This window comes from Martes martes (assembly GCF_963455335.1).
Source record: "Martes martes genome assembly, chromosome: 7".
NCBI lineage: Eukaryota > Metazoa > Chordata > Mammalia > Carnivora > Mustelidae > Martes > Martes martes.
Window position 1 is genome coordinate 104798517 of NC_137894.1, and position 27391 is coordinate 104825907.

The 27391-nt window shown below is 39.4% G+C and overlaps 1 protein-coding gene across 2 annotated transcripts in view; it reads left to right on the forward strand.

The window, feature by feature from the left end:
• DAAM1 (dishevelled associated activator of morphogenesis 1) overlaps positions 1-27391 on the forward strand; it is a 163061-nt gene that overhangs the window by 19300 nt on the left and 116370 nt on the right. The window lies entirely within an intron of this gene.

Sequence of the window (27391 nt, forward strand, 5' to 3'; positions counted from 1 at the left end):
ATGCTATGAGCATGCATTTGCAAATATCTCTTTGAAACCAAGCTTTCAATTTTGGAGGATATACCCTGAGCTTGGAATATGTTAGTTCTTTTTCTTAATATTTTGAGAAGCTGCCATACTATTTTTTTTTTTTATAGCCCTTGTACCATTTTAAATTCCCACCAACAAAAGTACACACATCCTCATTAACATTTTGGGGGTTTTGTGCTTATTTTTGTTGGTAAGCATCTGAATGACTATGAGGTTATTAAAACTCTTGATAAACTTCTAAGACGGCAGCATTTCCTTCCTTTTATGTGTTGCATAGGGCAATCTTTTCCCAATGTTTTTCCATTAAAAACCATTTGAACATCATTTTTGTGTTTCAGGGTTTTTTTTTTTTTTTTTTTTTGCTTCTGGTTTTGTTTTTGTTTTTTTTAGGATATATTCTTAGATACAAAATAAATGGGTCAAAGGGTATATAATTTTTGAAGTTTTTTGTAAATACTACCTCAAGAAAGGTTTTGCCAGTTGACGCTGAATCAAGGTATTAAAGCTTCTTTTCATTTCACACATGTTTATGTTGAGTATTATCTTACAATTATCTGTGACTAAACAACTGGCAAATGCTGTCACATTGTATTTTAATTTGCATTTTAGAAATTTTTTCAGTAGAACTTTTTTCTCCAGATCATTTGTATTTTTTTCTTTCTCAAATGGCCTGCTTGTCCATTTACCTGTTTAAATCTCAGTGTTTTAAATAGATCGTACAAAATTAATTACCAATGCAAATATGAAGCTACCAGAACTTTACATAAATGCGGTAAACAATCATGGAAACCCTTAGAAGGAAACTTAGGAGAGTTTCAGGCACATTTAAAATGACCTAAAATATTTATTTGTGATTAAGAGTCTCTGGCTGTAGATCTGCATAGTTAGTTATCTTAACAAGTCCTTTCCTCAGTATGTGAAGGAAAACCTTAGGTCAGCTCCTGTCATTTTATGGCTAATTTGCATTTCCTGGAGTTTGCCTCAGTTGTTTCTTAACTGTCTGTGCTTTTGCTCTGCTACAGAGAAGGCACTTCTAAAGGCAGAGAGGACAGGGACATGATCTGTAGTTTTTCCATTGGACTGAACATGTTTGGAAGAATAGGAGGTAGAACAATGAAATAATCCAAATATTATGAGGAGGGAGGCAGAAGTTTATATTAGAGTGGTTTATGTGATAAAAGAAATGTTATACCCAGTACTTTTTATTTATAAATGGTATTGTAAAATAGATATTTGAATGCTTAGCTAAAATATTTAAGGCAATTTGCCTGTACAGCACTCAATATTACGAAAATGCAGTATTTAGCATAGTCCGATTATTTTCATGTCAGTGTGTCATAAGTCCATATTGTAGGGGAAATGGATTTTCTCCTACCCTGAGTGCTCTAGGTCTGTTCTAATTTAAACAGAAAATAATCCTCTTGAGAGAGACATTCATGCTTTAAAACTAATTTCAGATGATTATGGTAACCTAGTGATAGAATATAATGCAGTGTCTACCAGCATACTTTAGAAAAGACAACTTAGTGTTATTATGGCTCTGTTCATGATATTTATTTGTTTGTTTGTTTATTATTTATTTATTTCTGGGACTCTGTTTTGAGGCACTGTGGCTGTCTGTCTTCCTTTAAGAAGTAAATTGAAGAACGTATCCCATGGAGCTTTCTAGAAAGGCAAGTGTTGGCAGGTAGTAGTCCCTGTGCATTTGAGAGACATGATCTGACCCAGTGGTGTAGAGACCTTTGAGAGGATTCTCTGGAGTAAGGGACCAAGATCCTGAGGAGAAGGCTCCTTTTGCATTCTCTCTGAAACATCAGTTTTTATCTTTCTCACCTGGAAGAGTGGCTCTTTCTCCCCAGTGGATTTGTTAGTTCCTAGGCACCATTCAAATCGCAAATGGTTTGATTCATTGTAAGAATCAACTGATAGACCAGAATTTCCAAGAGTACCAAATGCCTTAATAAGTAGAGAATCAGATACTGTTCACACATTCTGTGGACAAATGATAACTCCAATGCAAAATGGACCATGACATATTTTGTCTTAATTTTCTATAACACTTTCTTGATTTGCAATGGTAAAATCTTAGGAATCAGAATAGAGATTATAAAGTCTTATTCTGTGGCTGATAAAGTTCTGGATTAGTCAAACATATTTTTCTAATTAGTGGTAAAGAGTTCCATATTATTTTATGAATTTACTAAAAAAATTGATTTAAGAAATATAAAATGCTGCTCTGTCATTTTTTTTTTTTTAAGATTTTACTTATTTATTTGACAGAGAGAGATCACAAGTAGGCAGAGAGGCAAGCAGAGAGAGAGGAGGAAGCAGGCTCCCTGCTGAGCAGAGAGCGCGATGCGGAGCTCGATCCCAGGTCCCTGAGATCATGACCCTAACTGAAGACAGAGGCTCAACCCACTGAGCCATCCAGGCGCCCCTGCTCTGCCATTTTTTGATCTAGCCAGTCCCTGATAACTCTTATTATAAAAGTTTTAGGTAGAATATATGACTGATGGAGTCACATTTTGTAACTTTATGTAGGTTTCATTATTTAAAGGGGCTGGTCCTAAGTAGGTCAAGCTTTGACAGCTTGTAAAATATAACATCATTAATTTTCTACTGAGATTGGCAACTATTATTTGGTTTGTATTTACTGAGATTCTTAAATGTGTAATTGACCTTCTTCTATTGAGGAGACATTTTTATTTGATTTGATTACTGTTATTGTTAAAAAAGATTTTTATTCTTTTAAGTATTCTCTATACCCAATATTTGGCTTGAACTCACAACCCCGAATAAAGAGTTGCATGCTATGTTGACTGACCCAGCCAGGTGCCCCTTGAAGAAACCTTTCTAATAACCTTGGCTTAAAAGGGACAAAGTATAGGTCCATTTTATGGCAACAACGCTAGAGTTTATTTAGTACAATCATCTAGTTGAGAGGCATGAACTTTTTTGAAGTGAAAAATTGTTTTTATAGTATCAAATAGGAAGCCCTTATATTGTATTAGAACTAATACAAGTAATTAAGTCAAGGTTTCAAACCACATATTATTACAGCTTATGTTGTAGAAAACTCTCCATAGGGGAATGCAAACTCTTTTGCCTACTGTCTACTTGTGTGACTTTGGCCAACATTCTCTTGGGCTTCAATTTCCTCAGAAGTAAAAGCGTGAGGCTTGAATTAGCTCACCAGTTTTGTGACAGTTCTGTTGTCTCCAGTGGTTGTGAAAAGAGTATAGCATTCACTGTCTTGAGTTGACCCTGAGTGTTCTGCATCAGAAGTCAGGATTTACTCCTTTTTAGAGCTAACAAATTGTTATGTGGGATAAGTAATTTGCCTAGTAATACATTTAGTATAATGATAGAATCAGAGAGTTCAGGTCTCCACTAACCTCTTAGATGCCTGTTTGACACAGTCTGTCACATACCCATGTCCTTCCCTCCACTTCCTATTCCCTACACAGCTGTGGCAGACATGTTTACCTCATGCTTATCTAATGTGACATTTCTTTCCTACTCAGCCTGGACATGGCCTCAGAGCCCTTCTTGAAGCAATATTCTAATAACCACAACTAATAGACAATGAAATCTAACCACTTTGACATGATAAGTAGGAGAATCTTTAAAATAAAAAGGTCACTGAAGTTTTTTTTTTTTTTTTAAGGAGATTTACTTGTTTGATTCAAGTGTAATATTATGGCTTTCTCTTTAGCAAGGGTTCCCAGTGTGATGATTCCTTTTTAATTTAGAAAACTTCTGGATTCCCACATGACCATGAACTCAGTAACTCTTTAAATGAGTTTGTTTCATTAGTCCCAACACATAGATTCACTTGGAAAAATGAGCATGAATATCCTTGTGAGACATTTACATGTTTATGAATTATTACCTTTGTCCCTCCCCACCCCATCCCCACCCATCAAGAGTCAGGCATTAGAAACTGTTACTCTACCACTTTATCTTTTTTTTTCTTGCTTTCAATTTAAGTATATTTATTTTTAATTTTTTAATTTATTATTATTATTTTTTATAAACATATAATGTATTTTTATCTCCAGGGGTACAGATCTGTGAATCGCCAGGTTTACACACTACACAACACTCACCATAGCACATACCCTCCCCGATGTCCATAACCCCACCCCCCCCCTCGACCCCCCTCCCCCCAGCAACCCTCAGTTTGTTTTGTGAGATTAAGAGTCACTTATGGTTTGTCTCCCTCCCAATCCCATCTTGTTTCATTTATTCTTCTCCTAGCCCCCTAACCCCCCTTGTTGCATCTCCACTTCCTCATATCAGGGAGATCATGTGATAGTCTTTTTTTTAAAGATTTTGTTCATGAGAGAGAGAGAGAGAGCACAAGCAGGGGGAGGGGCAAAAGGAGAGGGAGTAGCAGACTCCCTGCTGAGCACGGAACCCTATTCAGGGCTCCATGCCAGGACTCTGGGATCATGACCTGAGCTGAAGGCAGATGCTTAACTGACTGAGCCACCTCTGGGGCCTCTCAGTTTAAATTTTTTAAGTAGGATTGAGTTTTTGTTTTTTAGCGATCCATCAGTTGTTTTATACTATGTACCATGGAGTCCCAATTCCAGGAGGTGCCTTGGGGAGAGTCCGCCATCCCCACACCCCTTCCAGCTCTAACCCGCTTGTTTACTTAAAACTTCTATATATTGGGATCCTCCGTGGAATTTCATTTGGATGAAGGGTTTCACAGCTTAAAAAATTTTTGAAAAACCCTTATAATCTCACATTCCCATTTTACACAGAGTGTTTTGGAGTTACCCTGTAAACGCTGGAGCCAGGATGAGGACCCCGATTGTCCCACTTGCAGGCCGCTGGCTCTTCATCCCCCTGCCCGAGCTGCTTTTCACAGGAGCAGTGGAGGTTGTAAACTGACACCACTGCCCGCTGGGAGTGGAGCACATATTTATATGGAAAGAAAAATTGTTTACGTTGTAATACCAGGGGAGGAACAAATCTGTTTCCACCCTTGAATACAAGGTTATGTGGTATACATATTTGTAAATGTTTGTCTTGTTTGGGTGTGGGCTTCTCTAACTATTTGGGGTGGGTGGAGGGATGGTGAAGCTTTTTTTTTTTTAACGTTATTTTAAAACAGTGAAGAGCGATGCGGTAAGCAGAAGATTTGCTTCCCTTCTCTCTTCTCCCAGTGCTGTGCTCCTTCCCTGCTGTGTTTGGGGCATGCTTTACCTTGTCCTGATTTTAAGCACTGTCCAAGCAGAGTCTTTGGTATCTTTCCTAGATTTTGCCATCCATCAAAGGACAACCTAAGTTCAGAGCTCATTTCTCTGCAGTGGTCCTCTTCCATGATCAAATCAACATGCCATAGAGACACCAGCCACATAGGCTGCTTAACATACCCGACCTGGGCTATGCTTTTCTGTCTGGGGTATTAGCATAAAGCTGAAAGTTCCCCTGAAGCCCGCCATGATTTCTAGGAGTTGCTGTCCTTGTTGACCTTGGCTGTTTAGGGCTATCAGCAATCCAGGATAACTGGAATGAGTGTCTGGTGACCGATGGCCATGCTGACTGCTCCCGCAGATCCCCGACAGGCCTCTTGCTTCCTTACCCTCCCAGGAAGGTCCTCACCTCTCTTATGGAGATGCTTTTCTTTTCACTGCGGCAACACCAAATGCCTCACTTGGGCCAGTAGTTTCAACCTCTTCCTTTCCCATACGTTTCAGTAGATACAATGATGGGAAAAGGAAAGAACTTTCTCTGGCCTGGCTCACTGTTTACTGAAGCAGTGGAGCGAAAAGTTAGGAAAGAAAGGGAAGAGAGAAAAAAAGGAACATAAGAGAATGTTCCATGGAAAACCGACTATTAGGTAATTAAGCAGTAGTTTTTGCTCCTAATCGTAAAGCTGAGATGTAGAGGAAATTTGGGGAACTTCGTGGAAGACTTTCCATGAAATTCCAGTAGGAATTTCTTGCCATTTTCCACATGGCAATTGCAACAACCGTCTGCTGCCTCTTCCTCTCGTCCATCAGCTCTCCAACAGTCTCTCTTCTTTCAGAATGAATTAGGATGGCAAATTACAGGCTCTTTGTCCACTAAGGAGAGACTCTGAGAGCTTTAGTGACTTTAGCACATCACCCTCAGTGCTGCTCTAGAGAAAGACGCACCGAGTTCCCTTCCAGGGCAGAAGCTTGGTGAGTCACTCAGGTTTGAAGGGCCCTTCAAGTGTGTATGGACTTAAGTTTCTGGGAATATTTCACTAACGGTAACTTAAGTGTTCTTCCAGAGGCAAGTAAAGAACCGGGAGGTGTAAAATGTCCACCGCTCATCTCCTTGTCATTGGAATTATTGATTAGTTTGCTGTAATTCAACCAGAGTGACTGGTAAAAAGGGTGGGAGTATTATCACAAGGATTATTCCTCAGAACCTTTTTTTAAAAGGCATCCCTAGAGGGGCACCTGGTCGGTTCAGTTGCTTAAGTGTGAGACTCTTGATTTCGGCTGGGGGGCGATCTCAGGGTCCTGGGATCCAGGCCTGGGGCTCATGCTGGGTGTGGAACCTGCTTCAGATTCTCTCTCTCTCCCTCTCTCTGTGCGCCACCTCCCCCAACCCTGCATCTGTGCGCTGTCTCTTAAAAAAATAAATGAATAAAAGGCATCTCTAGAAATCTGAGTAAGATCTATACTCTAGTTAACTGTAATGTGTCAATATTAATTTCCTGGTTTTTGAGAATGTATCATAGTTACAGAAGATGCTACCAGTGGGGGAAGCAGGGAATTTTTCTGTATGTTTTGTTTTGTGTGTGTGTGTGTGTGTGTGTGTGTGTGTGTGTGTTTGCAATTTCTTATAGTCTGTGGTTATGACGAGATAAGTAAAAAAAACAAAAACAAAAACAAAAACAAAAAAACCCAAAACCTTGAGAACAATTATCCTTCCAGGTAAGACATTTCAGGTCTGACTTCGTTTGCTTCTTGATTTCCATCCTTGCTTCCTCCCTTCCTCCTTTCCTTTATTGATAAGATATATTTCATATATATAAGTCATGTGTTTTAGAGTGAATTTGTTTTTTTCCCTGTTCATGGGCTTATTCAGAGTTGTGCAACCATCCCTACCATCTAATCCTTGAACATTTTCTTTCTTTTCAATTTTTAAAAAAAGTTTTGTATTTACTTAAGTAATTTCAACACCCAACATGGGGCTCAAACTCACAATTCTAAGATCAAGAGTTGCTTGCTTTTCTGACTGAGCCAACGAGATACTCCTAATCCTAGAACATTTTCAGCTCTCCAGAAAGGAACTTCATAGGCATTAGCAGTCATCCATGGCTGCTGTCATCCTCCTTGTCCTCCCATCCTCATTCTCATCCCCGTCTCCATCCCAGGCAGCCACGAATCTGCTTTCTCTGTGTGGATTGGCCTATTCTGGGCATTTAATGTAAATGGAGTCATACAATATGCAGCCTTATGTGATGGGCTTCTTTCACTTAGAATAATGTTTTCAAAAGTTCATCTGTGTCATAGCATGTATCAGTACAACAGTTTTTTTTTGTTGTTGTTGCCAAATAATATTTCATTTTATGGATATACCACATTTTGTTTATTTGTGATATTTTGGTCGTTTCCATTCTTTTGTTATTATGAAGAATGCTGCTATCACTATTGTGTACAAGTTTTTGCATGAACATATGTTTTCAGTTTTCTTGGGTAAATATCTTAAGTATACAATTGCTGGGTCATATGGAGACTCTACGTTTAACATTTGAGGAACTGCCAAATTGTTTTCTGAAGTGGCTCTACTGTTTTATATTTCTATCAGAAATGAATGAGGGTTCCAATTTCTTTACATCTCAGGTGTTTCTTAAATACTGTATTTTTGTTGTGTTTGCAGAATGCTTCCTCTTGTCTTGGTGGGTATGGGATCAGGGAGATGAGTGATAATTTTGGAGGAAATGAAACAAATGAAAATGAAATAAATTATTTTTAGATTGGCTCAGTGTAGTTCTGGAAACCTTACAGCCCTGAGCCTACAAACCTTCCTGTTTGACTGGATATGACATTACCAGGAATTTTACTTTCCTGCTTTTATTCTCCCTAAGGAGAAAAAAGAAATATGTCTTTTCCTCAGCTAGACATGGAGGGTTCAAACAAACATAAAAGACCCCTGAGTTATTAACAATTCCACGGGAACATGTACTTGGTTTATGCCCAGAATAGTTTCTCTCCAATCACTCTCTTGGTGCTTCCTCTGTGCTGCTCTCCACCGGAGCGTAACATAAGAGCTGAATCAAGGTTTGTTCATTCGGTGTTTTGGAAGAGAGACGGTGACTGGATGCTGGTCAGCTGGCTCGGGGCCGCTGGCGGGCCCGGCCTAGACCATGCTTTCTGCAGGCCGCAGCGTCTCAGGCTTGTTACAGGCCTGCACGCGGCAGTGGTTGCATGTACCATGTTCATAATCCACCATGGCCTTGAACAGGCAAGTTCAGAGATCCTGGAAGTGGCCCAGTACACCAGCCAAAGGCAAGATCCCAGATCCTTTGCTGTGTGTGGGACCTGGGGAGTAGGCAGGGAAGGGAACAATGAGAAATGGAGAAATGAATTGTCATTTCTTCGTCCTGGTGCATAGATCTAACTCCCACTACCTTCTGGCCACTCTCGGTTACTTTGGATTATGTATTGGCAATGAGCAGTCAGATTACTGTAGCGGAGAAGGCCTGCCTCTGATGACTGCTCTTTTTGCATTCCCTCATTTTTATTCTCGCAGGATAGAACTTTATGAATGATGTTTGCAAGCATAGATTGCCTCTAGATTTTCATTCCTACACCCGGTGTGAGCCTCTTTCACTCGTCTTGTGACACAGGGAGGGTCTGGAAGGCGAGTGTTGGTCCCCGGGGCTTCGCCAACCCTGTTTTAGCTGGTCTGCTCCTCTGAGCACTGTCTAGTCCTACCTCCTGTGACCTGCCAGAATCCCTCCCTGAAATGACCACTCAAATCAGGACAGGACCTCATGTTCCTATCTGCCCTCCATTAAGAACTGCCCATCTCAGGCACATACATTCAGGTCCTGTGTTAGCTCTATCAAGTCAGTATCTTGCTTTCATTAAAATGAGGTTGGCCTTGTGAGTGTGTGTGAGTGGGTGATTTTTGGACAGCTGCCTATTTATTACATCCCTGCAGATTGCCTATGCATTTTATTATGCCTGTATGTCCTAGATTAGGCCCCCTCAAAAAAAGGTTTTAAGTACAACTAATTCAAGGGTCAATATCACATCACCGTGAAGTATTTATTGGTAAACTTTAGAGTAGCAGCTGATGTGTTTTTTGTTAGCTATGTCTCTATGTAATTTCTGTAATAATCTGTGTGTTTGGCTTAATTACTTTTATTGGAACTGCAAAGAGTTGAATTCTAAATAGATATACATACATTTCTTTTGACTTATTATGGCCCAGCCATGCTGGATTGAGAGTTCATAATGCCTTCCCATACTCCCCCCAAATTGGAGTTTCCTGCAGTTTAAACATTTTTTGAACAGACCTTTGTTCATCTGACATTATGTTTCACCTGGTTTTGGGAGAAAGAGAACTGTCTGAAAAAGGCTGGTTCTCCTGCGGGTGGGTTCTCCTTTTTTGTCACTGGCCACAGTGAACTCAAAGAGGCAGCCTGTCTGACCTGCCAGGTCTCAGTCCTCGCTTCCTGTGTCTGTTAACTGATTTCTGAGGCATCAGTCACTGTAACACTTCATACAGCTACCTTCAACTTGAGTACTGGAGTGGATTTACCTACATTAGTTTCTTCAATATAAGGCCAGTATTATTTGGTAAAGGAAAATCATCCTCTCCTCTCTTTGTGATATTTTCACCTTTAATGGGCTTCTGATTATATCTGTGTGGTTTGTGACTGACATTACAAGAAGTCTGAGATTTGATTCTTCTAAAATAAAACATGTCCTATGCAGTCCAAAATGGTAGCAACTAGCTATCTGGGCATTTAAATTATAATTAGTTAAAATTAAAAAGTTGAGTTTGTCCTTCTTACTAGCCACATTTCAGACCTTCATTAGCCACATATGGCTGGTGGCTGCTCTCCTAGACTGTGCAGAGATAGAGCATGTCAGCATGGACTAGGGTGATTCTAAACTTTTCTCTGTCCCATAAGGTCCAAGCAAGACATTAACCACAGCAAAGAGAAAGCTTTGCTTAGGTGAATTTAGGTGCTGGTAAATTGCTGCTGTCTATTCCTAGCCTAAATGAGAGAAGTAACAGGATGTGTCATTCATGCTTCAGTTGTTTCTGGGCAGTGTTTCCTTGCTATGGTTCGGTTTCCAAAGGGCTATGAATGTCCAGTAATCAGAATCGCTCATATTCCAATGCATGTTAGACATTCTGAAACAGTATAAATAATTACTATCTACATCCCTTCCATTAGAACTGGTACTTCTAGAGGCACCTGGCTGGCTCAGTCTGTAGAGCATGGGACCCTTGATTTCTGGGTTGTAAGTTTGAGCCCTACATTCAGTATAGAGATTACTTTAAAATAACATCTTTAATTAATTAATTAACTAAAATAACATCTTTAAAGCAAACAAACAAAAAACCTGATACCTCTAATTACATGTCCAGGAGCGAGATGAGGGTAAAGTAAAATTTTACTTGAGTTTCATTTTAGGCAGGCTTTGTCTTTTGGGAGGTTAGGTTTCATTTTGGTTTAAATTTATGTCTATTGACTTTTGGGGCACCTGGGTGGCTCAGTGGGTTAAAGCCTCTGCCTTCGGCTCAGGTCATGATTCCAGGGTCCTGGGATCGAGCCCCGCATCGGGCTCTCTGCTCAGTGGGGAGCCTGCTTCCCCCTCTCTCTCTGCCTGCCTCTCTGCCTACTTGTGATCCTTCTCTCTGTCAAATAAAAATTAAAAAAAAAAAAAAATTTATGTCTATTGACTTTTAGTTCTTTGGAGTTACTTTTAAGACTGGATATTTGTTAACTGTATTTATCTACCTTGAAATTTGTATTCACAAGTTATGAATTTATGAACAGAAGAATTAGGCACAAGTCTTCTACTCCCTCACCCTACCACAAGTGACTGTTAAGTTGGTGCTTTTGTGTAACTGACATCCAAGAACCGAGACTACATACATGCCATAGAACATAGGCACACAACGTGTTAGCTCTCCAGGAAGGCTCTGGTAATTGGACAGAGGAGTGGCAATTAACTGTAAGACCTTTCCTAGCCAATGTAAGCATTCTTTCTTTAACTTCAATACCTTGAATAATTCTCAGTGGCTTAAAAATATGTAATTGTGTTCTTTCTAATGTGGGCATTTGGTGGTGATGGTGTGTACATCAAAATTATATCTAAATTCTTCTTAGGCGAAGGGTGTGATACTGAAGAGGAATTTAACAGTCTCTCTCGCCAGGACCCACCCCCTCTCCAACACGGTCAGCAGTCTATCTTCAGAAACCTTGTAGGTGAGGTTGTATGAAATTTTTTTTTAATAAATAATATTTTCCTGGGGGCTGGAAAAAACTCCATAACAATTAGTCAGTTGTTGGCATAACTGCCTGGGGAAACCATTGCTATGCTGTGCTGTGAGTATCCTGGTTCTTGTTCTCTGCTGTCTTCTGGGACAGGCAAGAGGACTATTTATTCTTGTTCAGCACCTCAAGAAGCCGCTTTATATTCTCTCTTTCATGAACAATCACTCATTTTCTTTATTTTATTATGTTTCACGCCTGCTTAGAGTTGGTAGTGCCTTTTTTTTTTTAAGCCCATGGTAAATTTATATGTAAACTATGATAAAATACTCTGTCCTCCAAGAGTAAAACCTGGGATAAAGTCTAGAAAATTGGAATTTTTGCCTTTCAGAACTGGATTTTAGGTCTAGTAAAAAATTAGTGTCAATGTCTTTCATATGTTCATGAGCATATAAACACATAATGTTTAGTTTGAACATGAACTTGGCTCTCATGTGTTCTGATTCATCGAGTGCTTACTCTGGCTTCTTATTCTCAGGGTCCTGCTTCTCTAGTATTCCTTAGGTGTCCGCTTCTCTGCCTCAGGGACTGTTGTACTACATCTAGCCATGCTTTTATTAGTTTTTAACTGTGATTTAATATCTTGCTCCAAATGCGTACATTTACCTTGGCTGGGTGCTAGCCATAGATTGTCTTTGGACCCAAGTGTGATTCCTGCAATGGATGTAACTGTTTTTTGAAAACGTACATTTTCCAGAATGGCATCTATATTACTCATCTTTGAGCCACATTGAAAAGTATTGTCTTGGATTTAGTTCTTGATTTTAAGCATTTGATCCACATTTCAAGGCCTCTCCTTCTGTGATTTTTGTTTTACCAGAAGCTTTTGGCAGGAGATAGAATGATCTGGGAAGAGATCCATGGAAGTCAGGGAATCGATAGCTCTGTTCTCTGGACATCATGAAACTTAACTAAATTTTAAGCTCCTGAAAGGCAAGGGCAGTATATGTACTACCTGTACTTAATCTATAAGTATTTAATCTATAGTACTTAACCTACAATGGGCTGATTAATTAACTCTAGAGCAAACATGCTCAGTGTGTGTGTTTTTTTTTAATTTGTTTTTCATTTTTGTTAATATTTAAGGTGCTAAAATTGAATATTCTATATTAAAGATGTTTGCCTAGTTTTGAACAATGATCTGGTTTATTACATGGTTTCTTTATTAAGCACACTCATTGTTTCCAATTATACTTACTGTGAGTCTATTAATGATAATTAATACTTTTATGATGAAGTCAAAAATCGAATATAGTTAATGAAGCAACACTGATGAAACCGTTTTTTCCTCTAACACAGAATAGGACTTGGCTGTCTCATTCTTTGCCATTCATTGCTTCCCCTCTCCACCTTATTCCACAGATTTGCTTAGCCTCATTTCTTTCATTACCAGTGAAGACCCCTGAGACTAAATGCAGTGGCTTTAGGATTCTGGATTCATCATGGTGTGCAGGAGAGTGTGGTGTTTGGTGGGCAGACATCTTGATTTGAGCCTGTCCCTGGGCCAGCTTCATAGAGAAGCCACCAAGTAGGACCAATAGCGCTACTTCCTAATTCTTTTTCTTCTAGCTGATGCATCAGAATTATTTTGATTGTAAGCCATAGAAACTAAATTTAAACAAAAAAGGAAAAAAAAGTTGCCTGAAGAATATGAGGTGGGCCTTGTACCTATAAGAAAGCTGGAGAACACCGGTACTTCTGGAGACTTAGAATTCCAAGGAGAAAGTCTGCTTGCCTATCCTAGGTCTTCATTCAGCATTGGCACATTTTTGGCATGATTGGAGGGGTAGGGAGTGTGATCCCAAGCATGCAAGGAATAGGGGTAGGTGATTCCCTGTAAAATCCATATGCTAGGCAGGAAAAAGCAACACTAGATTTCAACAGGATTCTCAGTTCTCTGAAATGGTGGGGGGGGGCACCTTAACATGATTTTGACCATGTATCTGCCAGCTTGGGTTAAACCCCCCTTTTGCTAACAAGAGAAATAGAAGTTGAGAGAGATCAAAGAAGGAAGTATCGTCATTAGATTGGGAGGCATTTGTCCTAAAAATACAATATGGGACACTTCCCCTAGAATCTAGGAGTGGGCCTTGGTACTCAATAGCCATAGCGTCCCTAGATCATTTTCAGGGGCACCGTGTGTCACCGTGTGGGTGGTGCTGCCCAACTCCACTAACAGAAAGTACAGTGTGAGTGGTGCCCCAGAGTTATATAAAGTCATAGTCTCCGGTCAGGTTTCTGTCCGATTCTTCTCTCGCTTCTATATTTTCATAAAAAGTGTTCAGCATAGGTCCACTGTTTCCAGTTAAACGACTAACTACTCTTAGTCAAAATACTCAGTTCTCCATGGTTTAATTAATACATGGTATGCCTTTAAAATAATTCTCTTATGTTCTAATTTTAGCTTCTGATTCTTTATACAGACTCTATTGCAAATACAGTGGGTACTTTAGAAAGTGAACCACCATACAGAAATGGGTTTACATATGAGCAGGAAAGGTGTGGTGTACCTTTCATTTCCTTCCTTCTGTCCCACACTCCTGAAAATGTGCTTTCAGTGAAAGAGGGGCAAGTCTCCAACTCTCATTCCATTATAGACTACCTATGTAGGTCACCTTCTTATTTTCTTACATTGTTTAGATGAGACAACTGGCTGTGAGATTATGAGAACTACGTTTGTGTGAAGATCCTAAAGGACTTGTTTGGGATGGCCAGGTATCAGAAGTGTGATTTGCAAGTTTAATTTGTCACAACTCTGAACATCCCTGTAAGTGTTCGTTCTATGTTGCATAAAGTACGCAAAAAAAGCAGGGGAGGGTTCGGATGTGGGCCTGGATTTTTGGGACAGGTTATCAGTAACCACATCCTTGTGTAGATTTCCATGGTGTCCCAGACCAGATCTGGTGCTCCTGAACATGATTAGGAGAATTTGTTTGCCCTGTAAGTTCCTACACTAAAACTTGGCTCTTCTTGAGGGCAGGGATGGGTTCTTGTTTTCTGTCCTATCATCACTGCTGGGCACCCTATGCATGCCCGGGACTATTGAATGAGCTCCAAAGGCAGGCTGTCACTATGTACTTGGTGACTTCTTAGGCCCAGTCATTACCACCAAGCTCTATCTTTGCTTTGTACTGAAATAGTCAAGGTGGGACTATTGTTCCCATGTGACCAAAGGGACATACTCTTACGCCTAATCTGCTCTTATATAGTGAAAAGGGATCCTTTGGTAATCCATTTCTTTCATTTTTGCACTACCGTTGTAGTTCTATAATTCTAAGTAGTGTGGCAAAAAGAAGTAAGGCTGTCTTTTTCTACCTTCCATTGGGGAAAGATTGACCTCAGCTGGACGTGGTGTGGAGCATAGAATCTGGTTACTAGTAGATACCCTGTAAATATTTTTTGAAGAAGTGCTAGAATTATATATGTCAACCTGTAAGTTGTGTGTTTTGGTTTTTTTTAACATCACTTTTTTTTTGGTTTGATTAATTTTAAGGGGGGGTGGAAATACCCTAGGCAATGATACTGAAATCTTTTAAATTTGTGACATGACAGGAAAATGTAACCACAGTGTCAACATTCTGTCATCTTTTATTCATCTTTCTTTATGGAAAAAAAATTATTATAGTGGTTCTCACACAATTCCAAGGATTTAATGTTTCCCATATTGTAAGTTAAATATTAAGATGTTTTACCTAAGGATAGTATCAGCTTCTCATAGAATTTAGAAATGACATTCTTGCCCATTATTTTCCTTTGTGTTCCCCTGCCCCCGAGAAAACCAAAGGAAGGAGAAATTGATTTTTTACTACTGGTCGAATATGGTTTAGAGCCTCACTTGACTTGATAATATCTGGAAATTCACTTAATTCAAACTGTTTTGTCTTCCCACACATTTCAAATGAACACTAACAGGAAAATACCTCTGTAAAAGCAGAAGGGTTATTTTTAGATTGTGCTCCTATATTTGGGCTTCATTACTCAGATTTTTTTCCCCCTAGGGTCAGGGTCATATTTATGTGTGCTGTGCTTGATGGCTTTTCCTTACTCTTGTCTTTACTCCAGAACCACCTGGAGGCCAGCACACTCAGTACACATGTCATTTGGTAATCTGAATAAATCCTGTCTTCCTTGCCTGCCTTTTCCCACTGTACTTCCCCTAAGTGTTGTAGATCAAAAGGTCACTTTGTTTTAGACTCCACTCTGGTTTTAAGTAATTTATTTCTTCTAGTTACAAATGGCAGTGTGTTGGTAGAATGAATACTCTCCATTTTTCTCCTCTGAATTCTAAAACACCTTAATTTTTTATTGATTTTTTAAAAGTTCTGTTATATTTAGAAAATGTTAGAGGAGTCATCTAATAAGATTTTTTTTTTTTAAGATTTTATTTATTTATTTGACAGAGAGAGAGATCAAGTAGGCAGAGAGGCAGGCAGAGAGAGAGAGAGAGAGAGGAGGAAGCAGGCTCCCCGCCGAGCAGGAGAGCCCGATGCGGGGCTCAATCCCAGGACCCTGGGATCATGACCCGAGCTGAAGGCCGAGGCTTAATCCACTGAGCCACCCAGGCGCCCCTAATAAGATTTTTTAAAAATGAAGGCTGGATTATGAGTATTGTAGCTGTGATGAGCCAGCAAATATTGAAACTAAGAAGCATTTATTAGTGGGCTGATTTGAAAAATTCCTCCCAGGGTATTTCTTTGGTTTATGCCATTTTATCCAGCTTGACACATCAGCTGTGGCAGTTACTGATTTAGCATGTTTAGTAATGGCACTCTTGGTCCTCACTGAGCAGGGGATGCTTTCTGTAGTTTGTTTTCCATTATATTTGGAAGAAATCTTCCTGACACCAGTGTATCATTTAGCTTTTGATTTTGGTGAGTTGTAGGTTTGATTTTTGTGAATTTGATTTTGAAACTTACTTTACATGGCTCCAAAGGGAGGTTAAACCAAGAATACAAAACATGCAAATAAGATGAAATGGAAGACCCATGTTTACTTGTGACCACTCCTGGCTCTTTGTATATTCATTGGGCTCTCAATTTGAAGTAAATAAAATAGAAAGATTTCACTTTTTTTTTTTTAACCTTATAACAGGTCAACAGTAATAGTCATAGGTTCTAGAAAGTTGGTAAGAGTAAGTTTGCATAAAAGCTGCTTGATTAAATTTCTTGGTTAAAACTCAAAGGAAGGAGGCTTAACCCAACCATGTGGGTCAGCTTCTGTTCTTAGAAAATCCTCAGAGACCCTTCAGCAAAGCCATGGCTCTGGATGGTGGTTTCTATCCTGAGGGGTGGCCATGACTATTTTCCTGCCTATAAATAGTTCACTAGGTTGAAATGAATGCCAAGTAAGTTTCTGTCCCCAACCCCCATTTTAATAGTAGAATATAGGAGATAATGGAACAGCAGTGGGGTAAATTTAGTGCTGTCAGCTTAATGGTATAAAAGCCTTAGTGATTTAGAAATTTAAGACCCATCATTAACTCTCTTTCCCTTGCAAATGGAATTTCAGCTGAGATGTAGATGAGGCAAACCACACGACAAATCCATTATTTCTCTGTGAAAAAGCAGGTATCTGGATGGGCCTTTTACCACTTCCTTACAAATAGGTCCCTAGTGAGTCCATAGTGGAACTAGACTTAGGTAGCCTTTGTCAACTGGAAGTCTGACTGGGGCAGTACAGTAACTAGTATGACTGGAAGCAAAAGCAAGCACGGTGGTAGTGGTGGCAAAGACGATGACATGGGGTTGAGAGGACTTTTGTTTTCAAATAAGGGTCCCTTACCCAGGGAGGTAGTAGTGTTCCATGGGGTAACATGGAGCCTCTTCCTGGGCCTGCGTTTCTTTCTATCCAAGCAAATATACATTTACAAAACACAACAGATATTAAATTGACCAGAGACTCCAAGTCATGTTAAGTTAAGAAGCATTATTCTGTGGCATGTGGGATTCCTTCCATCATCCTGTTGACAGAATTAAAAGTTTTCTCTCTTAAACAGCTGTACACTTGCTGTCAGCATGTCTTTTGCTGTTTATGATGATGTTGAGGTTAAGACAGATCAAATTCAAATGTTCCTATCAGGTAGGTAATATGACCTAGCATGGGAAGGAAAGCAGTCATTCGTTTTGCATATTAAACACACAAGAATATTCATTTCCACTTATCTCCCATTTTTCTTTGGACATGTGGCTCACTATCTTCTATTTCCCAATTTTGATGGAAATGCAGGCCCAAGAATTATTTACCTTCCTCCTAATTCTTCTATGAGGAAAAAAAAAAAAGCAAACAATAATGATGAAAAATGGCAGCTGACTCCTAGCCTTGGTGTTGGACAATGGCAGATTGTGCATCAAATTGTCATTGCTTGGGAATGAAAGTTCTGTGTTAATAAGATGTCCAACTACTTGGCAATTAATAAAACTACATTTTAAGACATTATTTTTTAAAGAGACTGTTTGGTCTAGTGGTTAAGAGTTTGGCTCTGGAACCAGGCGGACAGAGTTCAAATCTTAGTTGCACCATTTATCTGCTACCTGACCTTGAGCAATATACTTAATCTTTGAATCTCAGAGCCTCGCTGTAAAACAGGGCCAATAATAAAAAGCACATGATAGGACTTGATGAGATAGTCCATTAGAATAACTCAGTGTCTGACATATAGTAAGGCTTAACAAACATTAGCTGCTACTATATTATTAGTCAGCACTGAGTAGGTCTAAGACAGTGTGTTGGTGGACCACCGATATGCAGCTTCTGTTGCATATAGACTTTGGAGCCAGCCAGTTTTGGATCTAAGTGCTGCTATTTACTAAATGAGTATTTTTGGGCAAATTATATAACTCCTGTGGGCATTTGTTTCCAATCAATTGTAAGTATGGCAAAATAGGACCTACTTCTGGGTTTAAGAGGATTCAGTAAAGTAAAGCATGTAAAGTGACTGGTGCATTTGATTAGTATATTATTTATTGAGCACCTAGTAAAGTGTCTATCAGCCTGAAGGTTACTACTATTTTATCCCTGCTTTACAGGGGAGGAAACTGATTCTTTTAGGAAATTGTGTGCTGGCTTTTCTCTGGCTTTGCTGTTGCTTGAAGGTTTATCCTTCAACATATTTTTCAACACTGATCTTCTCTAGCAGTTCAAGTCTGCTTATAAACATCCATACCATATCTGTCCTCACATAGTGTTCACTGATGAGCGGGCCTTGTCCTGCAGATCTGTGCATTGTCACATCTTAGTGAAGGACAGTTGGTTATCATACCTCCAGAATATCTCGTAACTACTCACTGTCCTCAATGTAGTTGTTGACTAAGAGTCATGGTTTTATCAGAGCACCTGTATCTTGGCCTTTCTTCTGAATGCCCTTGACTTCTTTTCTTTTATTTTTGGATCTAAAAATGGAAAATTGTCCTCAGATTCATGAATCCCCTAAAAAATTTGAAGAAGAAAGAGCATTAACAAAGGAGATGGATTTGGTGGCTATTCAGCAACACGTTGAAATTTTCTGCAGTGAAACAGTCCTCCGTTTACTCTAGAGATGGCAAATCAAGCCATATGATATATCTTTCCAGGCTTTCAAGGAATATTACGCTTTGTCCAAACCAGCCAACTCCTTCGAAAGATTTCTGGTGGACATGCACACAGTTGGTTCTTGGAGGTGGCGAGGAGACAGACCTTATTTCATTGAATGAATAGCCTAGCAGACTTAGGAAAATAGGCTTAATTATGCTTAATAATGGGAAATTCTCTTTCTTAAAAAAAATCTCATTTGAAATGGTCACTTTATGTCTTTCCAATGAGTGGAGTAGTCAGTCTTTTTTGGGAGGGGGGGTTGTGCAGGGAGAAGAGGGTAATTACTTCCTTAGCAGAAACTGTCTCTTAACAAAGTGTTCTTTCTTGGGCTCCTAGGCATTTGAGCTTCAGGTAATTTTCAGCAGCTCAAAAGGAAGAAGTTGTGGCAAAACGAAGCTGCCAAAGCAATCCTTATACTATGATTAGATTTTTTTAAATTTAGTAGTGTTTTTTAATAGCTAAAGAACTGGAGATGGAAGTTTACTAGAATCATGATTTTGCTTATTACTTATCACACATGGTCTGGCCCTTGCTGACCCCTTGAACTTATTACCTTGTGCCTCTTTCTCTTGTCCACTGTGCTTCAGGTACCTTAGTCACCTTTTTGTTTCTTGAGCAGGCCTAGCATTTCTTTCCCTTGAGCTTTTGGTATTCCTTGTGCCCGGGTAATCTTTAGATCTTCGTATGTCTGGCTTTTCATCATTCAAATGTCCATTCCACTGGCGTCTCCTGAGCTGTCATCCTCATGATTTTGCATCTCCTAAAGAATTACTACCCCTTCAGAGTCCTTGTCTACTCTCTCCAAATACCCTGTTTTATCTATCTGGAATTACAATAGTCATGTTTGTCTGTCTCCTCTAAGATAAGACCTTCATGAAGATGGGGGCTTCATCTTTCCAGTTCATTGATGGGTCTCCATCCCCTAGAACAGTTTCCAAAGATTAATTAATATATGCTATATATATATTTGTTAAATGACTGGCTGAATGAATTTATTTTGAATATAAGTGTTTTTGAAAACATCCCCAAACACTTTTTGTGTGTGTGTGTATTTAATATAGACCAGAGGTCAGTAGACTTTTTTATAAGGTGCTACATAGTAAATGTTTTAGGTTTTCAGGACCAAAATAGTTCTGTGGCAACTACTGAGAAAGCAGGTACAGGCAGTCTGTAAACCTAGGTGTGGCTGTGATCCAGTAGAAGTTTATTTACACAAACTGTTGGTGAGGGGTGGGGTGCCATATTTGGCTTTTAGGCTGTAGTGTGCCCACCTTTTATGTAGAGTCCGTCCATTTTAACCTACACATTCTAGAATATATGTGAAAGAGTGACGTTTGAAGAGTAGCTGTCTTAATCAGAGGCTCTGTATGTTCATTTGGTTTACAACTAAGAGAATATGAACATCTGTTCTTGTTCTTCTAGAGGAGAACATGTAATGAAACTTATTTGTAGCGTGACAGTAACATTCCAAAAGAGACATCCCACAGAGGGTGAAATACATATTCAACACTGTTGCAGCAGAAAAATTGAGTACTGATCGAGCATTGCAGTGGAAATACCAGGAGAAATATTTAAGAGATTTGAAAATTGGAAAAGTTTATTTTGACCTCTCCTGGCTAACCTAAGCTAATAATAGGGTTTAGTTTAGCCTAAAGCAGCAAATTTAGGAAATGGAATGATCTGAAATTATGGCGAACTTTATATACTTTTCTTTAGAAGGAAGAATAAGTCAAGGATACCTGAATGCCATTGGGCATACATCTGAAAACTTGAATTTATGAATGTTTTTGTACCAGGACCAACACAGGCTCTTGTCTCTAGTAAGACACTAACCCATGTCTGAACTTTCCTAATAGCCAAGGAAATTTAGTCCTCGACCTTCTCCCCTTCTTCCCACCCTGCTGCCCAGAGCAGGAACTAGCCGGTCAGTGGAAAATCTCTGAATTAGCTCTTCTGTTATTTAAAGGATTACAGATTCACAGATGATAGCCTCATAATTTGCTTCTGGAACTGGGTGTCTCCTTTTCTTTTGTGACTCAAAGAGTTAAAGAAAAGCAGTAAAAGTTGACTTGTTCTACTAAGCAGTTAGAATTAGATTGTAAAAATCTTGATAAAATCCAAACGATGTTTAAAACAGCATTGTTAATAAACTGAAAACATTTGTATAGGTTTTTGTTTTGTTCTGTTTTGTTTTTTCTTTTATACTACCAGTCGTTTTAAAGTGTGGTAAAAAACGCATTTGTATGGGTTTTTGAGATTAATTTGCTAGGTGAGAGTTTCCAGTGATTAAGAATCTGTTTAGAACTACCCCAGAGTCTTATTTATAACTTCTCTCTCTTCAAATTAGTGTGTGTCATAACTTGTTTCTCCTTCAGAATTACATGTTCTGGTGAGCATGATTTGTGAGGATATAACTGACAATCTTGAAGAGTAAGATATTTGTTCTTTACATTGTAATCTTTCCATCAGTGGGTCCAAAGGCTATTTAGAGAGAAATACTGGAGGCACAAATGATTCCTGTTCTTAACATAATGGCTCAGTCCTAGAAAGATGAGAGATGACGGTCTTGGATGTCTTGCATCCAGTTTGTTTGTTTGCTGAGATGTCTTTATGACCTCGTGAATGAGAGAAAGTTCAAGCGACTTTAGCAGCACCATTGTCCTTGGCAGATTGTTGTCATAGACACAAATGGAACCTGTAGTTTCTCAGGGTGTGTCTCTACAGGGAGCAGAGCTTTTGTAGTCTTTTCCTTAGGCTCCACTAAGATACAACAGTTTTCTAAAGGCCTATTCATATTCCATCTTTTTCAAAAATTTTCTGAGGTCATCCTAATTAGAGTGCCCTTTATGTCCTCTGAACACTTAGAGTACTTAATACCTCTTTTGTGGCATTTATATCTATTGCCCTGTATTTTGCTGTCTTCATGAGTCTCTTCTCTGTTAGATTGTCAATTCCTTAATGCCTGGAACCAAGTGTGATTTCTCTTGTTTCCTACTCTGTAGGGATAGTCTTGGATATAGTTTCTCTTTGCTCTGTGTTCTCATAGCACATCTACAAGTCAGCCTCTTCCTCTTATCTGTTTAATTTCTGAAAGGCACAGAGTTTGGCTTGTTCAATTTTATATTCCTTAATCCTTCATATATAATCCCTAATAAATAGCTGCTTAATTAATGTTCAGATGAATGGAAGAGTCAGTAAAGCTGTAGTTGACCCAATAAAACACTGGGCTATCTACATTTGTGTGGTTTTTGCCACTATACACACCTCTTGGAAGTACAGTGTATTGCCCTTAAAAACCACAGACGTTGATGACCCGTAATAATCAGCTATTTGAAACACAACTTGAAGGATGTTTCTTCCATCTGAAGCTTTCAACAAAAGAGCCCAAGGCTACTGTTTGATAATTCTGGGATGGTCGGCTGGCAGTTCAAATACTGGAAGAAGGATGGCCTAAGTTCAAGTCCTTCCTCTGCGGCTTAGGAGTGGTTTGACCTTGTGGAGGTCACTTGTGTGCTCAATGATAGTTTCTCATCTGGAAAATAGAAGTGAAAACAATATCTGGTTGCCTGTGCTTCTCTTCCTCTCAGGGTTATTGGGAAAATCAGATGGCCCCGTGCATAAACAAGTACTTAGAAAACCAGATTACCTTACAAAGGAAATATACTATTACCTGTTATGAAATAGGGTGATAGCCTATGGTTTTAGCTTTCCATTTTTCTTGTGGTTCTATAAAATAAATAACCCAACCTATAATTAGGACAGTTGGCTCTTACCCAAACAGGGGCCTCAGTTCCACCTGTTAAACTCAGGTCCTGCAAAAAAAGGGGTGGTAATTCCCAGTTAGTTAGTCACAGTTTCCTTAGTGCCATGCTAGTTCTTTTCCTAGATGGAGAAAGAGAGATGTAGCTAATGAATTTTATGCCTCCAGCGGAACATTAAATTCTGTTGACCACACCTTTGCCTGTTCCAGTTTCTCTGCCCCCTTCTTTCTCACCTCCCGCAACTGGTTTGACGCCTTTACCTATGATACATTCTTTTGCAAGGCCTAATGGTGGAATTTTCAGATTCTTTTTTTTTTAAGTGGATTTTTTGGAATTCTCAGATTCTTGATACTTTCCTAAAATTGTGCCTTGTGTGTGCTTTCCCCAACCCTTGTTAGATTCCTTTCCTTGCCACAGAGTCTGTCTCGCACAAACTCTACTCCTGGGAACAAAGTTAGAGATGACTGACTAAAATTTTGGATTGTGGCCTGTCTTTGAGAAAGGGAGGTGGAGTGGTTATTTCTGAACGCTTGCTGCTTAGGTGTGATGATGACTTTTACATTTTGTACTCTAACTATGTCTTTTCGGCACCATACACCCCAAAACTTACATTATTTCCAAGCCTCAGAGAATAAGTCCTCCATAGGCTCATTTAAGATTCCTGGAAAGTCAGTCTGGCAAAATTTGTTTCCAAAAATAGGAATCATTTGAGAAAAGAGGTCTTACATTATTCATATTGATCTGTGAGCAGCAATTTCTTTAGAGCTTTCTCTAAAATGAGACGTTTTTGTTTGGATTAATGGCTTGACTGTCAGCTTGATTTTATTAGGTCAATTCTTGGGAAATAATGCTGTAGCTTGAGAGACATGGGTTTGTGGTTTGAGGTTAGTGGGAAGAGAAAGGGTTTGGAACGAGACAGGTAGGGTTTAAATCCTTGCGGACACCTCCTAGTTCTATGAATTTTCTTGGTCACTTTATTTATTGTAAAATTTGACATCTGCTTCCCAGCATGATGATAAAAATTAGCTGAAATGATGCGTATTGAGTTCCATATGGTCTCTGACACTTGGGAGGCATTCAGTAAGTGATAGTTTCCATCTCATTTAGTCAAGTGGAACATGAATCAGGGTTGTTTGTTTGTTTGTTTTTTGTAGTGTTAAGGGACAGAACCCACTTAAATTGGCCTAAGGGAAAGAAGTTCATTTGAAACATGCATTGGGAAGGTCTAGAGATGTTTGACTCGAGACTTAGCTGGATCTAGAAGTTAGATGATGTCATTAAAACCTCCTCATCTCCCCCTTCTCTTATCCCATTTCTGAGTTCTGCTTTCGTCTATGCTAGCTTCATTTTTAGGCGTTTCCAACACATGGTGGAAAAGGCAACTGTTCTAAATTCCAGGTGTTTATGATTCTTGTTTCTCGTGATTCCAGGAAAAAGAAAGCAACTCTCTCATTCTACAGCATCAATGCACATAAAGACTTCTGGTTTTCTTTGTTTAGGGTGCCCATCTCTAGATCAGTCCCTGCCCAGGGGATTGAGTGCCTCAGTTGGCTACGCCATTGCCATGTGCTCACCTCTATCAATAGAGAGGCAAGATCTCTTAGTTAACTACCGCTTTAGAATCATATGGAGGAGGAAATGACACCTCCACAGGTGTGCGAGTAGACAAATAGGTAAGAAATGTATTCATTAAAGATAGAAATCAAGGGTCCCAAGACAGATACAGCATGCTCTCAAATTTGTGTGTGTGTGTTCGCCCATACATGTGTGCATATGTACCAGCAAGTGTGCTTTAAGGACTCCTTTAGTGTATTTTGGTTGTGTGTTACTTGAAAGTTTCTGGGCTGAGGCCTGGGGTAAACCGCAAGGTATCTGGGAATTGCCTGAAATGATACACAGCATTTTATATGTACGTACAGAAAAATATTTTTCCCCGCGTTACTGTTGTGCGACATGTTCTCCCCAATAAAGTTAATGGGGGCTCTTTATAAGGTTCTGCAAAATCTTTGGCTCATCTTCTGCAACATGTTGGGAAGAATTCAGGAAAGTTCCTTTCACCACTATTTTTGGAAGATCAGCCATAGATTCATTCTCTTGGGGTTCCACCACTTCCTGTTTCCTCCGGTGGAACCTTTATCTTGAATGATGTTTATCAAAAAAGAGAATACTGGTTTTTGAGACTTTGCTAAAATTGCTATATTTTGTAAAATTTGAATCAGTTAATTTTGTGGGAGCTTTTCTGTTTGTAATTGATAGCTTACCAATTGTGGTGCATGCTGGTATAAACAACCTTTCGAAGAAGCTAGCTATTAACATAGTTCTTTTTCTCAGGCATAAGGGGCTCCTACCTTGTACTCTCATTTTTCTTCTTAATTGTAGAATGTAGACAGGAAAGAGAATTCTGTTTGATTGGAGCCAATTCAAACACCGGAACCAAAAGAAAGAGCTTCCCTGGTTACTTGAATTATTTTAGCTCCTCAAAATTAAACTGGTGGTTTACCAGCAATAGGTGGAAACAGCAGTGCTATTGCACTCAGTCCCATTGTTAGAGAGATAAATTGGTGGCATTGGTTCTAGGTTTGGGAGTTATGTGCAGACTTTTGTACTGATCCTAGATCCAGAGCTTATTTCCTACGGCTTTCTTCAATCACAAAATCCCTTCCTCGAGATTAATTATTTCCTATACGGGGATTGGATGCTATGAGGATTAGATTGCTCAAACAAAGGCAGGAGCAACATGCTTCTAAAATGAGTCCTCTGGTTCACTTCATCAGATGTTAGAACTGGAAGGGATCTTTGAAGATTCTCCCTTGCCTCTGTAAGGATAAACTGAGTCTCCAGCAGTCTAAATAGCTTAACTATTGAGTCCCAGGCTACTTGAGGAACAGAGCTGGAAGTAAGTTCTAGGGACCCCTACAGACTAGTAATTTTTTCCCAGCTATCCCACTTTTTTCTCAGGCAAAATTTTAACAAATTATCCCCAAAGCCTTGTTTTCTTATTGCATAGCTCAAATGTGGACTCTGAGGGCAAGAACCCAATTGGTCTTTTTCATCAAATTATGTAGTAGCATTAATTAGCTGCTGCAGCAGCAGCAATAATAGTAGTAGTTGTAATGGGAGGATTGTAATAATAATCATGTCTATAAGAACTTACCCTGGCCAGATACTATTCTTTATACTTTATATAGATTTACTTATTTAATCCAAACAACAACCTCTGAACTGGGTACTATTATTATTTTCATTTTACAGATGAGGAAACTGAACTCCAGAAACAAAGGGCCTAAAATATGCATAGAAGCCACTCGATAAATATTTGCTCAGTCCCTAGAATTTCCAAAGCACCTTCCTAGTCATTATATAATGTATAATATATAATTTCAAGGGAGGGCATTATTCAGAGGAAATAGTGGCTCAAGGGGCTATAAGAGACAGAGTTTAGAGGGATAGTGGTAGACCTAGGACCTACTTGGATCCTTTCCTTCTGACCTTGTTAGGGTCATCATTGGATTCCTACAAAAACACATCCTAAAGGTCAGTGGCGAGGGAAACTCTGAGGCAGTGTCTGGTTTTATATTTACCCACAGATTGGCCATTTCCAGCATTCTTCATTACTTTGTATAGATCCAAATTTCTGTCTGGTATCAATTTCTCTCTGCCCAAAGGACTCCCTTGAAAGAGTGTTGGCCTTTGTTCTGGCAGATAGTCAAGTTACTTGGGATCAGTGAGACCCTTTTGAAGCTGCTTTGAAGCCCTTTCCAGAGCAGCCTGTGTCTAGGACTCTTTGGGGACATTTTCTGATGTTTTATGTAAACTAGCTCTTTCTTCTCAGGCTGGTGGGAATCCCAGTTATTCCCAGCCCGGTGTGAACCCTAGGTCCTGGTGCAGAGCAGTACTCAGACAGTGACTTGAGGGGACCCCTTTGTAGATTTCCAGAGTTGCTGCCTCATTCTCCCTGAACTTTTTGTCTTTGACTCCTTAGCTTAGCAATACCCCTGAGCTTGGCTTGGCTTGAGTTCCTTCTTCCTGCCCTACTGCCTAGTGAATTGGGGTGATAGGAGAGCTCATTGCACTTGGAATTTCCTTCCCTCAGGGATCACTGTCCTGCATTGCCTTTGTCTAGAAATTAATACAGTTGTTTCATGGATTTTGTCCACTTTTCTAGTTATTTGTAGCTATTAATCCCTCATGGATGGAGGTGGAAGGCCAGTGTCTTGTTTGAGGTTCCAGACCTCAGCAGGGTACTCTGTGTCCCCTGTTTGTTAAGAATAGACATCATTCTTTGCTTCCTTTTACTTCCTCACCTCAGCTATATTCAAGGGAATATGGAAGTTACTGGCAAACTGAATTGTTATATAAAGCAAGTAGAATCTGCTCTTCCCAATCAAAGATGAGGTGAAAAATTGATTACTCCATTTACTCACTGTCTCCCCACAGAGCCAGAGTCTGGAACCTTGAAGTAGCTTAGGAAGCCTTGGGCTTGTGTGCCTGTGAACTAGCTGCGCTATAGGGCAAGATC